Source organism: Syngnathus leptorhynchus, chromosome 10, assembly GCF_054491065.1.
Source record: "Syngnathus leptorhynchus isolate UIUO chromosome 10, UIUO_Slep, whole genome shotgun sequence".
Lineage (NCBI taxonomy): Eukaryota > Metazoa > Chordata > Actinopteri > Syngnathiformes > Syngnathidae > Syngnathus > Syngnathus leptorhynchus.
Genome location: NC_141204.1, coordinates 6,675,807 through 6,690,860, shown reverse-complemented (window position 1 = coordinate 6,690,860; position 15,054 = coordinate 6,675,807). Strand labels below are relative to the sequence as shown.

Genomic DNA, 15,054 nt, shown 5'->3' with positions numbered 1-15,054 from the left:
TGGAGGACTAGCTTCTAAACAAAATTTAAATGTACTCTTTGGGGTGGAAATTCATATAGGTGGAAAAAAAGCAATCACAAACAATCATGTTTTGAAGCTGCAGTCTGCGTTTTGACAAAAACTTAAAAGGACTGAATTTTGTAGAAACCATTTTGTCTTGAGGAATTGTTACATGCCTATATAATGAAACAAATGAACACATTGTCACCACTTTCACTTAGGGACTTGAGAGACTTCAATTTCTGTGGGCAGATGCACACTTTGGACATCCTCCATTTTTCACACTTCACAGCTTGCACATTATTTTGAAAGTAGTGAATTGTCTGACGGATTGCAGCTCCAGTGACGGAGAAGGTACACAAATAAGCTTTTAGTTAATCCATGCCAAACACATCAGACAACTGTCTCTTGCAGCTCTTTATGGCTTTCTGCCTCTCAAGATCATTTGGCATAAAAAGGTAAATAGCTGTATCTCTTAACTGGCAATTCAAGATCATCGAGCTGTACATTTCCCGCCACTCCCACAATGTGCATACACTCTATTTGCAATGGCAATCTGAGAGCCTTTGAGAGACCCCCTGTGGTATAAATGTCAGGTGAAAAACTGCACATTAGAACCATCAGCAGTAATCTTAAATTGTTCTGGCAAGGCCACCGAGAAGATAACATACATAGGTCACACCTTTGGGAGATAATGAAACATATTTGAGCTGCATGCCTGAAACCACAAATAAAGCCAAGTGAAAAATTATATTTTTTGTGATTTTAAAAAAAGATCTGACTTTACAAGGTTTGTGAGTTATTGCCAGTAGATCTCATAAATAAAAATGGGCATGTCACTGTCTTCATAACTAATAAATCACAATCAAACACACATTAAAAAAGGTTCGGATCATCTTCAAAGCTCTTACTAGTTCACTGGCTTTTGTCCGATGGGGGAAATCAGCCTCAAAATAAGTCCAATTGTCTTTATGAGTGCACCATGCTTTATATGCCACACTTGCCACAGGATTTTGGAGACCCCTCTGCAAAACCTTTACTGCCTTCTATTGTGAGGAAAACCCTATTTTACTCTACTCCCGCTCTCTTAAGCCTCTGCAGTAAAATGTAATAGTTTGAAGTAAAACGCAAAGCTGACAGATGACTAGCGTCTACTTTGCAGGCACCTGGGTGTGACACTAATGAAAAATGTTAATCGAGAGCAGCTCTCAGGGATTATGTGATTTCGTGGTGATGGTTCATTTGGTGGGGATCACTTACCAATGGGGGGGGTCGTAATTGATTTTGTCTTTATGAAGTTGTCTCTTTACTCCCTTGAGAAAAATGTATTTTCTTAAATCATAAAAGAGGATTGTTGTTTTGTGTCCTTTATAGGGAGGCTTAAAGGCAGCAAGCCCTATGCCTAGGCACTACAATCCTAAATAGCTTTGGCACCCTCTGCTGTTAAACGTGTTGTCCAGATGGCTGTTGCGCTGCACGTGCACGCACACACGCATAAATCCGCTCGTGTCATAGAGTGAGGTAGAAGAGAGAAGTAGCTGCTTTACTGAGAGGAAGATGAAGAAAGAGGTCTTCTGTGACTTGTTTACAGGGCATTTTTATGCTCTGATTTCTTCACTCTCTGAATGAATTTGGTGAATGTTTGTATTCGCTTAAACTTGTCTCATCGTGGTATTGATAATTTCATTTATTTACTTATTCATTCCAGACAGAGCCCATTGTTGTCAGAAGAATTAAACTTGCATAGCTGACTCATTGGCAGCTCAGTGGGGCACTGGTTAGCATGTCCGCCTCACAGTTAGGAGGGTGCCGGTTCGATTCCACCTCCGACACTCCATGTGTGGAGTTTACATGTTCTCCCCGTGCCTGCGTGGGTTTGCTCCGGGCACTCTGGTTTCCTCCTACATCCCTAAAACATGCTTGGTAGGCCAATTGAGCACTCCAAATTGCCCCTAGGTGTGAGTGCGAGTGAGGATGGTTGTACGTCTCTGTGTGCCCTGCGATCGGCTGGTAACTGCCCGATGACTGCTAGGATAGGCTCTAGAACGCCCGCGACCCCCGTGGGGACAAGCGGTATAGAAGATGGATGGATGGATGGATGGATGGATGGATGACTCATCGTTACAATTGGTTGTTTTGTGCTGTGGAATCTTAAATGTCAAACAAAGCTAAAGCCGTCATGCTGGCCAAATGTTTCAGATTTAGAGAGAAATTAAGAAATGAATCAACTATATGGTCAGTGTCACCACAATAAAGCCTTTGTTACAGATAATGTTTAGCTTATATTTTAAGGATTTTAAATATGTACGTGTAAATACGTTAACCCTGAATACCAAGACTAACATTAATGCCGCTCGGATGATGTGACAGAATAAAAATTTTCTTTATATGCAGGGGCAGTGTTTTTTTTTTTTGTGGTTATTTGACATGAAACAAGACAAACATTAATTGGTGGCACAAAATCCTTTGCTCACATTCCCTGCTGTGAGCCCAAGCCAGGCTTCAGTGTGGCAACCTCATCATCCCCCCCTATCCGAAATTTCATCTGACAAGCCGAGCGGTAGCTAGCTCATGGTCATCATTTATCATCCTCCCAGCAGATTGGCTGCTCTCGTAACACACAGTGGAGCGATGGGTCATTCGCATGCCGGGGACCTGGCTGTAGTAGCGGCGTGACGGGTCGTCTGCATGAGTGCAGGGCTGAGGCAAGCGAGGGGAAGGTGGTGGACTTGTCATCAAAGACGTGCGAGCGTGAGTGCTCCAGACAGCTCCAATAGCGTATTAACACACCTGCACAGGCCTCAAGAGGGAATAATAGGATCTTTTTGTACTGTTCCTCACCATCTCCCTCAGAGATATGCTCCAGAGATTACCCCATTAATATATCACACTATTCATTCTCAGGGAGTGGGTGGGTTGTGGGATGGGAGGAAGCTCCAATCGAAAGCACATCTGTGGGATCCCAAACATGGCCTCTCATGCTCTCAGGGAGGTCCTCTGAATTTTTCACTTTTTATCATTCATTATCAAGTGCTCTATTAAATGCGTTCTTATTAGGCCAAGCAACAAACCTTTGCACAGGCAGATGTTCTAATGTGTTCCAATGGAAAAGTCCTTCATTCCTTCTGCTATGAAACTTCTAAATCCAGATTAGGGTCATTTTAAATGTTGCTTTATTTTTGCAGGAAGAAGTTTATTTAATTCATTATTTCATTACTGACCGAACAAAAATATTGGTCATGTTAAGTGATGTACATGTACATAAAAGCAGGTATACGTTTACGCGCTTATATTTTTGTAGGTTTCTTCTATTTTGTACCTTTTCAATGATTTGATCAAAATCTCAGCTGGTGTTCATCTTTTTGTCAACAATGGACTTAGATTTGGATTTTCTGTGACTGGTGCCATGCATTTGAATCTATTTGTATGTCATGTTTGCCAACAAGGAGCACTTTGGAAGATACAGCATGCAACTTTAGCAACTCGTTGCTAGATAAATCAATGCTGACTGATTAGCTGCCATATACAATTTATGACTCAAATCACAGAGCTCATGTTAGTGAAAGAGGCCAGTATTCGAACACTCTGATGCGTGCTGTGCGCTCTTACTATGTTCCTAATTACATTAAGACTTCAAACAATTGTTTTCCACCTATTGCAAGTTAATTGTGATGTCATCGTAATTTGTCATCCTTCACAGTTCAAGATATTTAATACACACTTACGCACATTGATTGTTGTTTTGAAAAGGTCAACCCTCAAATCAATGAGATCATGAAGAGACCCAAGTGGTTCCATAAAATGCGAGGTGACTTTGTTTGCTCATGGGGGACACTGCATACATTAATTAGCTTAATTTCATCACAATGTTCAACAAGGGACTTGTAGTACTCTCCTTTGAGCGTCGGCATGGAGATTCAGTCAATACTAATGGGCCGAGATGGACTGTTTTGCTTTGATGACAAATTAAAAGTCTTTAATCGCTTTGAGACACAAGTTTGAATTTGCCATCTTTCAACTTTACAGTTATCATAAAAACCGCTTTAAAGTGGGACTTTAATGGAAATTAGCTTTATATTTCACTCTTTGGCTGCATTAGTGTCTCTGAAGCACCATGACAGGTTAAAATCAATACTGCGAGGATTCATCGACTACACTGGTACACAAATAATAAGTACAATGTTGATCTGGTATAGGCTATAAACTTGTACAAAAATTAATGCTGGAGGCGTTCACATTTTCACAGAAGCACGAGTAAAATGAAATGAGTTGCTGTGAGGTAAATCTGTCAAAATTCACCACCCACTCTGAAACAGTATGTACACAGAGGAGCAAGTCGTAATAAATGGCAACTGCAGGGATTTGACTTGTTGGGAGTAATTGTGGATTGAGCTGTGCGGTTGTGATGACAGAGGCACAAAGTTGACCATGACCATTCATGCTGTTGAAAGCAGATCACATCAAGGGAGGCAGTAGTCCCACAAACCCTCCCAGCCCAGATAGACAAGTCACATCAGACTCCTCAGATGAATATCACGAGAGGCAGTGCAGATGCAGCGAGACAGTAGTGAAGGCAGTTTTCAGCCTGCCTCATTATAGTAGACAGGTTGATCACGGCGACTGCTTCTCGAAGAGGCCTGACTCAAAAGTGCTAATTGAGTGAATGATGTGGTGAATTTTGATCCCGGAGAACAAGTAAACAAGAACCTTACGCAGCTAAGATCAAGGCTTGGTAAAGTTTCAAGCACGTTATAACGTCATCCAAATCAAGATGTTTGTTTTTTCTGGTTCCACAGACACAAATGTAATAAAGTCCCAACAAAGCAGAGCAAATTACAATCTAGTGTTAGTATAGCCATGTGAACAAGCTAATGAGATTCTCCCTTAATTCAAATTGCTAGCAATCAAATGTAGATTGGACACAAATGAAAACACATTCTTCATACACAAATAGAAATGAAACTAATATAAAAACAGCCATGTAAGGCACACGTTTCACAAAACCTACAAAACTCTTGAAGTGAATCACATAATTCCCATACCGTATTCCCATTTTCATTGTCTGTACTTTTTTTCTTTTTAAAGAATTTCTAAATTTTCTAGAATCTTTTGATTTTGTTTATCTGCACAGTCAGCACTGTTGTAGCTGAGGTTGTGTGAGCTCCTGCCTTGTCAATTTTGCTGTCTTGAATATGTCCTATGTTTTATTTTGCTCTTTACTGTGAGATTCAGTGTATGACAAACATTTGTATCAGATATTCAGCAAAGGAAATAATACCTAACAGCCAAATAAGGAACAATTCCGTATTTTACGAGAAGGGCGACAACCCCCCGGGTAGATAGTAGTTAGCATTATGGGAGTTCACATTTCTGATATCTACATGTTTAATATAATACCACGAAACCAGTCGTCCCATATCTGACGTAATATGTAAATAAATGGTGTTCAAATTCAGTGATAAACTATGAAACACGTTTGTTGAAGTGTATACAGTCATCAGCATTAACATAATGGAGGAAATATGCCTTAATTTCATCCATGTTTGGCCACTTCTTAATATAAAGGCATTAAATCAGTCTTACCCTTTCACAGTAGTGCATTTCAGTAGCCTCTCATGTGTCCCACTCACCACTGCAATACCCTAATCTATGAGCATTAATCTTTATTATACAGAGACATCGTAGAATTCAAATGAGCAACCATATATACTCAAGGTCACAGAGGGGGATAAAAAAATTAAACGGATGAATAAATCACAATGTCCAGAATCATAGTGTGAGAGCCACACTCAACATTGACTGATGTGTTTTTAATTTTTCTTGCAATAAACCCTGACTGAACACTTGAACACGTAACAACCTAAAAATGTTGAATAAAACCTTCTTTGTACTGTAATCTACAGTAGTTATTAAGCTCCATCAAGCTGAAGCAGCTTTTTGTGGAAGTGCCCAAGACAAGCAGTTGTAGGATAAAGCTGCTGTCAGGAAATCAGCCAATTTCCTGACTGGACACTTACAGTATGTGCACTGTAAGACGCAGTGTGCAGCCAATGCTTACCACTACCACCTTAAAATAAGCTAAAAAATGGTACACACAAAATCTTAAATTTTTTAATCTACTAATTCACCCCCTTATAAATTTTGAATTCAATTTGGGTGGGATAATGTCAATAAAGAGAATAAAATCCCTGTCATTGCCATGACAACCACACAATAAGATGACCTCTGTCCATGGTTCTGATTTTGATTGTTTGCATGTTCAATAGCTTCATTTTCTCCTGTTCGGAACAAATGAAGAGCTATGCCCCTACTTTAGTGGTCTATAATATGGATGTGTCAGCCTCAAGTTGTTTTCTTGCTTTACTGGATTTTATTAGCACTGCATTGACTTGCTGTGCAAATGCTGATTCTCACTGAAATAAATACACAATGATTCGTGAGACAGGATGTTAAGCTGTATCATGGAAACATTGGCCGACAAATATATAGTAAACTCATTGCTCTGGTTTGTTTTTATTGTAAACGGTCATTTCTCAACCTCAGGGGAGTTTAAAAAATATAAGGAACATACAAAGTGAGGTTGTATAATTCAGAAAAATAAATAAAATAAATGAAGAGATAAAACCAAATATATAGTAAACGTATTGCCCTGGTTTGTTTTTATTGTAAATTGTCATTTCTCAACCTCAGGGGAGCCCCAAAAATATAGAATATAATATATAATATAGAATAGGAACATACAAAATAAGGTTGCATAATTCAGAAAAATAAGTCTTTGATTCCGTGACGTAAAAATATGAGATATGAAAGTCTGTATGGCAAGTGACTCACTTCCATATCACATCTTCATTACCTGCAAGTATCGGATATTTTAAACATTGCACGTGCATTTAAAAATGTGTTACGGATGGCAAGTAAGAATGGAAAAGAACATTCATGCAGGGTTAATTGAAGACGAAATCATCCATAGGTGTGTAAATGAGAGTGTGAATGGATGTTAATACACTCTGCAATTGACTGGCGACAAGTCCGGCGAGTACCCTGTACCTCATCAGGGATTAGGCTCCAGTTACCCACGACCCTAATTAGGACAAGCACTATAGAAAATGGATGTATGGATAATAAACTGAGCCCCGCTTTAAAGCCCCTCACAGTACGGGGAATTCCAAATGGACCATCTCTGTGATGTCTTACTCAGGTGCCCCTTATAAAATTAGAGGCGTATCTCCGTGTGAGAATTACTAACAGCGTCCTTTGAAAGCAAATGGTGAGACGCTTGAGAAGTTTCTTATCAGTTAATATGGGTGATTACCAAAGAATTTCACTTGTCATTGTCTGCCAGGGAGGCTAATTATTTTATCATGTAAATTTTAATTAGCTGTATCTCTCGGTTGTCCACAGAGCTACAAAAGCTGCGCCAGTTAGCGGCGTACAAGTATGTGAGACTTTTCTGACTGGGGAGCAGCTCCACACTGCTACAAAGAAAATATGGCCCATGCAGACCAGAATGAGCAAGCCGCACTTATGATGATAAAAATGTCTCTGCGTGACATTCTGAAAAGTGTTCAGTGCAGCTTCAGGGGATGTCGATATAAAACCTCTATTATAGGAAGGACTGTGGTTGCAGAAGTTAGCAATAAAAGGTCCACTATAGAATCTGATTTCTTTGCACAGCTCATAATTAATTCACCTATGCACCATTTAGCTGGTGTTGTGAAATGTGAATCAGATTTATTTTATAGCAGTGGACCACATCCAGAATAGGGGTAAAAAGTGAAGGTGACATAGATTGATTCGCGCCTCGTGATTGATTTGGCATAAGATGGAGTCACAACCAGGCTTCAACCAATCACTGTATTACAGGGTTAACTACCGTCATCTCCATTATTAATGGCTAAGCAGCTCTTTTCCGCGGGTTCACAAGAATGTCTTTTTTTTTTAAAAAGCCGCACTGCACGGTAAATTTGCGAGGCAAATGAAAGCCAAATGATTGATGGGAAGGATAGTTTGTTATCATGTGCATTCAGAATTGATAATTGCCAATGTGACCTTTGATCTCCTTGATTAACAAGGACGGCGCTCTCTGTCCCGACTGCCACTTGCCGATTCTAACAGGCCTTTGTCAGCAAGATTTCTTTAGCTCCTTTGTGTTGAATAAATCTTGCAGATATGTTATCAGTCTTTCACATTTCCGTCCCTATAGACAGCAATAGAACCTATGAAATGATAATGATTCCTTTTCCATGTACTGGATGGGATTGTAGGGCTTCTAATGAGGGAAGGAGTTATGTTCTATTAATTGAAAAACCTACATACTGTATCGGTTGAAATAAAGACACCACCAGTAAGCTAAGTTGACAAAAAGCCCAGATTCCATCAGACTTAATAATAACTAACATATTTCACAATCACAATGCATAGCTTCATGTTTGCCAGTCTCTATTGTTGTGTTTATGTACAACTTCGTCCACGTGACTAGACCATACCGTGATTGGCCGATATCTTCCTCACTGTTCTTACAATCATTGCACTTGTGAATCACTTTAACAGCACCAACTTATTTAATATCTAAGGTTCCACTGTAGATTGGCTGGCAATAAGCGGTTCAGCGAATGGATGGATGATTACAGCGTCTGGCTTCAGGGCACGTGACTAGGCCAGGAAAAAACATCCTTATTCTTGCACCACTTTCAGAAGTTTGGAGAGGTCAAGGACCCTTTGTATAATTTAGTGCATTATTACCTGTTTTTATGATGTAAGGGCAAAAAAAAAAACCTCTTTTCATTTTGGTTTCGACTTTAGCTTGCCCTAGATAAAATGTATTTATGTTTTGTTTTATTTAGACCAACATTTCATCTCGTAGTGTTTCTTTGTGCAAACTTTCAATATCAATTGTGACTTTTCCTGGAAATAAATATAAAATCTTGTTGTGGGATACTATTTCCTACAATTTCAACTTGGTTGATGGTGTCAAATGGTGTGATTTGTTGCAAAGGATACCGACCCCCTGATCCGTCATTCTGAAAATTGTGAAAAGGTTCAATCTAGTTTCAGAGCCACTTTCTTTCCTAAAAAGGACCATAAACAAGAGAGCTTGTCAATCCAGTGTGGAGGCAGTAGCTCATACAAAATTTGCAAAGCCAGAGAGGTGGGTTTGTGGGAGTCTATGGCCTGCTAGTTGGAACCACATTCAAAGGAAACGGATAAAGGCCCCGGGGATTGCAGAGCAGCATTGTCTCAGACAAAAACACACACACAAAAAGAACAGGAACACCGCAAGGAAAAAAAAAAAAAAAGCACCTTGATTTAAAATTCTGTTCTCTACCAGGCATGGAGAAGGCAAATATAAATGTGACAGGAATGTGAAGCAGAGAGTGACACAGTTTAGGTCACACATGTATGCTTACATATTTCTGTCCTAAAAATAAAACATACCATGAGAATGTGCCTGCTAAAGTTTGCTGGTATCTTATAACAAAGTACATCGGCGATGCAATTAGACTGAAAACATGCATAATCCAACACAGTTATTTTGCCATGTTTCGATATGATATGAATTGCAAGTAAAAAAAAAAAAATCTGACCGCTATTCTTATAGTCCGGAAAATACGGTATATACAAATATTGTAATTTCATCCTAATATAATGTCAATAAATACCAATATACTGGCTTGAAATGATACAATCCTGTTTGGGAATTTACTCTAACCAATGAACCCAGTTCCGATTGATTGATCCCTCACACATTATTCCCGCTCTGCCGTCAAGGCTACAGACACAAAGGTTGCTTGTGTAGACCTTCAGCAGCTTGTGTCCTTGTAACAAGACTGAATCGATTTTTAAAGAAGGATTATTTTAATGTGAACGTCTTACTTCTAGAAACTTGGTCAGTACTGAAGGTACTGAAGCATTGTAGCAACCACTGGACTGCATGCACATCTTTGATCTTTTATTAAGACTGGTCATTTATTGTGTCATCCCTAAACACGGTAATTGTGATATGCTTGGTAATGTCCGTTTTTTTTTTTTTTAATCAGGAAATAAAGCTTGATGTCCTAAAATTCCCTATCAAACAACATACCGCACACCACACATTTAGCAGTAGTCAAATACATGTTTGCTTAACCTCTGTGGCCCCATATACTGTAATTGCTTTTCATTTGGGCTTCCAATGTGACTCTTTCAAGGTTTATCATCTCTGCTGACGTCTGGGCTTTGAATAAACATTTTACAATCCTGGCCCTGTAAAAATGACATCATGAGCTCTCAGCACAAGTCTGGCACGGTCTTACTGCGCATATGGTTGGGGTTTCCTTTGTTTCTGTATTTTCGTAGAAGCTTGCGGTTTGAAATGGACACGATCAAATGCATGTCTCTTAGCAATTTAGCAATTATTGACAAAAGTAACGTGCGTCATAGTTCCTTGTCAGAGGTCTTATCTGCATTTTGATGCAGCGACTGTATGGTCAGTATATCTTCACAGAACCTCAACTATGCATCTTTTTGACACATACTGATTTTCTCATATGGTTAACATGCATTTCCCTTTGCACTCACTTGAGGAGTTTGTGATTGCCATACAAGACAAAGTCCAAGACCTGCCCTGAATGCTCACCTCATATCAACCGCAACATTCTGGAATGTCTGTAACAGTTTTAATTAAATATGAAAGGATAATGTAAAAAAAATTGCGAGAAAGGCTTCGAGGAAAGCGTTCAGATTTTAATTTGTTAATAGAGTGGAACATCATTAGTGTGATGATTGCATCCAACCATAGGACAACCTGATGGTGACACAGAAAAGACGAAAGAAGCGCGTTAATATAAACATGAGCCCATAATGCAAATGTTCAGTGAGCATGTTCAATGTGTCAAGCAGATATTATATTAATAAAGTGGAAATTCACATCTTAAAGCCTAGACAGCCCTGGAGGTTTTACACAAGAACTCTAGCACGGGCTTAGATTTTACTGGACAGATAGCTTGCTGTTCTCAAGCCTGTATTTGATTGGATAGAAACTGTGATTATTACAAAATACATTACAAAATCGATTAAACATTTGACCTTAGAGCCCATTGGTCATGTTTTGTAGGATAATGTTTGAAACGTTAACTCCCTGACGGAGTTAATATTTCAGAATAATCCCTGCAGAGCAATAATAAAACATTTATTTTACACAAACAGTAAAAAAAAAAGAAAAAAAAAAAGGGAAAATGCAATAGTACTGTATCCTGTCTGCATGAAAAGTGAATTGTACACCACACCATCATCATTATGATGTTATTTGGTGACCAAACAAAAACTATGAGGTTTGTTGTCAGAATAAAAAGAAAACAATTTATCATAAAATAAAGAATAAGTTTGATTGCCCTTTAAGAATATTGATTTAATTCAACCATGTGTACTTGTATTTTGGTAGAGTGGGTGCGTCCTTTGAAGGACAACTGCTGTCCCAATTTGAACATTTGTTTGAAAGCACAATCATGTTCACAATCTTTTGAAATGCTCAATGTTGTACGAAAAGCTCTCACGGTCACACACACAAGATTGTTTTTTGTTTTTCAGGGTCACATTTGAGTTTTGGCCTATGCCAGCCGACATTGGGCCTCAGTTAAGGTACACTTTGCATTGGTCACAGGCACAGGCCACAACTACAATAACAAATGTTCACATGCATATCAATACTTATGGGCAAAGAGTCAAACTCAGAATGTTTGTACTATGAAGCAAATATTTCAGCCACATACTCCACCACATTTTTTAACTTACTTATTTAAGCATTTAATTCCATATACAGCAGTGCTGCAAAAGTGGGTGTAGGAATAGCTCGTAAATTATGGTGAAATTAGTGACATGTATGATGAATGTTCGTATTTCTGCCTATTTTTGATTTTTTTCAGGATGTTTTTCTACATATATATATAAACCATCTGCCGACTTTACACCTCCATTTATACAAATGTGTTTTACTCTCGAGAAATTATAGTAAATAGAACTAAGTGATGCAACAAGCAGCAATGCATACAAGCAGCACAAGAGAATAATTCATCCTGATCCGACATTTATGGATCTAAGTGGAACTTACGTAAAGACAAACACAGCAAGGAATAATGTGTTCTGCAATGGCACTGGGTACAAAAATAAATCCAACTGTTCAGAAAAGCCTTTTTTTCCCTCCAGGAACGCTCACTTCACATTTAACAATAAGTCACCCAGCTGAGATTCCAACAGAGACGAGGCCATTATCACCGTGCGCAGCCGTAGACATACGCAACATATGGACTACCTGGTGATGAAAAGCTGAATGCATTTCATTGGTGTCTGGAGAATTTAACCTATATACTATGCTTGCATGCCTATGTATATGAATAAATGTTTGCACTAGGCAGCAAAGAGGAGCCTCATAATTTTTCCATGAGAGTGATGCTTTACATATCTTTACTCCGCCATGCTACCACCACTCCCATCGGATGCCTGGCCTGATAGGCTTGTCACATGGATTTTGTATGAAATGCAAATGAACCACCCTAACGTCAAACAAATTTTGTTTGTCCATCTGATAAACATATATATATATTAAGAAAAAACATACGTGCAGCATGTGTGTGCACTATTGCGCAAGCAGGAACAGGAGCATGTGATAATAGTGATGTTCTTTAAACGGGGTCATGAATAATTCATAAAGCATATGCTCTAACAGATCCTTGAGTTGACAGAATAATATGACAGATACTACAACTGTGAGTCGATGAGAAATATTGCAGATTTTGGAAAATCCAGCATGGGAGACATTGACCTCTATGTAGCCTGTACTACCACTGCCATCTAGCTCAATGGTTCTAATATCGGCTCTCTTTTTTTTACCATGTTTCTATTTTAAGATCAGAAAGGGAGTGACTATATAGCTTGAAGATATATTTTTTGTTTTTGTGTCCTTGTATAATGCTCTCAATCTATCAACTATGCTCTCATTAATATGCAAGGTCTCAGATGACTGCAGTACAAATCTTGAATGTAATCCCTACACAACCAGAAGTTATTTTAGACTAAAATGAGCTTTTAGATCTTCATGATGAATGGCTCGAGTATCTTTTTGGAGAATATTTTACACTGAAACTTGATTGAAAATATGTAAACAAATAGCCTCTTCATGCAGCATCTGTTCCAATGGAAGACATTCAACCGTAGCCTGAAAGAGAGGGCCGGGCTAATGAGAGTTAACCGTGCACAGCAAAAATGATTAGAGCAGCTTACACACGCTTCAAAACTAAAAGCAAATTGTAATGTCCAACGATTGCTTCTATCTTCAAAGCCTTATCTCGCGCCTTCCTTTCTACTGTAGATATGCAAATATTTCAAAATGTATGTAAATGAACAGAGCTCCAATAAGTGTGAGGGTCATGCCAATTAATTTCTCATTCATCAATGATTTTATATGTATGAAGACTGCAGACCAACAAAGACGGTGTTCATGCTGTATGTGCACCTGCTAAAACATAGCTGCCAATGGAGAGAAAAAGCTCTCCTGCTTCCTGTACAAATGGAAGGAAATGTGAACAGCAAGCGTTTCACATGACTCTAACTCTCCCATCTCACGTCCATTAAACCACTATTCTCCCCATGAATTGCAGCAATAGGCAGTGAAAGCCATTGCAAACCTTTTGATGCTGCATTGTCGCAGACCTGTAGTGTGAGCCTCTTCTCACATTGGATTTAGCTGACTGTTGATTTGTGAATGAAAGAGAGTTCAAGTGTTTGTCAAGTAACTATTTTATTTGTACGCACGGGCTACTGCTGATATACATATGTCCAAGAATACAGAAACAGAAAAAAAATATTTAACGTGCAACACAAAGAGTTTGGAAATCAGTCTAAGATTAAAATTTGACTAGCTACAACCCAGGAAAATGTTTTGCACAAATTTGCATGATCACTTGTTGCTAGGAAGAATATATTTTAAGACTGACTCACACTAAACACACAACAGCAAGATTGAGATATGGAGGTTAGCCTGAAGCTTTTCCAAGAGATACAAGAGTAAAAATACACAACTGTTATCCATAAAATGTTGGGGAAAAGTGGCATTTTAGCCCATTAAATGCAAATACGAAAAATCTGTTTTCAGGATAAGTAAGGTAGTTTTTTCCTCACCTGTGTCATCTGCTGGATCTAATGGGGCATAGCCTCACTTGCCCCGCCATACAAAATAGCCAGCGTCGTCGTCATCATCATCATCATCATCATCATTATCATCATCATGTTTTGCACTAGGCCGAGTAGTGGAAGAAAACTGCGATGGATTTTGACCGCAACTGTGTTAATCCTTGTGGAGAAATAGCAATGCTGTGCTGGTGATTCCACAAAAAGACAATTTCATAGTCATTGACAAGCACAATTTATGAAATGATGATCAGGATGTCTTCAAACATGCAATTCAATTGAAGCGTTGCTACTCTACCTGGTGGGGAACTTGGGGAAATGGCTGTTGCATCAAACTTTTGACAAAATGTCAAAGAAGGAGACACCATTTGGCTCATGCTGGTATCAATTCCTGTTTTAAACACAACATTCAAAATAAAAGAAGTGCAATTTCTTGAGACTAAATGAGTATAAATCCAGAGTATATACAGTCACGATATTTTGTCCCGGCGCAGTGCCAAGGAATGCACAGAAAGATTAACGGCAACTCAAACAGTCCAACGACACTAGCAAATCGGGTCCCAGTGACAGAGGGCACATATTTTATTTTGGAAAACACCGTTAATCTCATCCACACGAGTATCTAGAAGAAAAAAAAAGTCCTTGAAATATTCCATTTTTGCAGGATGCTGAATGCTGCAAACGTTGTCTGAGCATAAGTGAGAAGGGTCCAGTTCAGGGGGGGGAACCCCTTTAGATTGGAATTAAGTGCGGGCGAACTGAGAGAAAAAAGAGGAGGAGGAGGAGGAGGAGAATGAGGAGGAGGGCAGGGAAGAAAGTGGGAGCTGGTGCCAGACGCAGTAAGAAGTGAACGTACGTGTGTATGGTGCTGAGAGTGTGACGTGTTATTGCAGC

At 39.0% G+C, this 15,054-nt stretch overlaps 1 protein-coding gene across 1 annotated transcript in view; it reads right to left on the bottom strand.

Annotated features, from left to right (window-relative positions):
- Positions 1-15,054, bottom strand: part of eys (EGF-like photoreceptor maintenance factor) — a 138,368-nt gene that overhangs the window by 122,336 nt on the left and 978 nt on the right. Inside the window, exons 2-3 of the mRNA XM_085921663.1 lie at positions 14,459-14,551; positions 14,152-14,348 (exon numbers count right to left, since the gene is read on the bottom strand). The gene's annotated coding sequence lies outside the window, so the exon portion shown is untranslated. The remainder of the gene's footprint in view (positions 1-14,151; positions 14,349-14,458; positions 14,552-15,054) is intronic.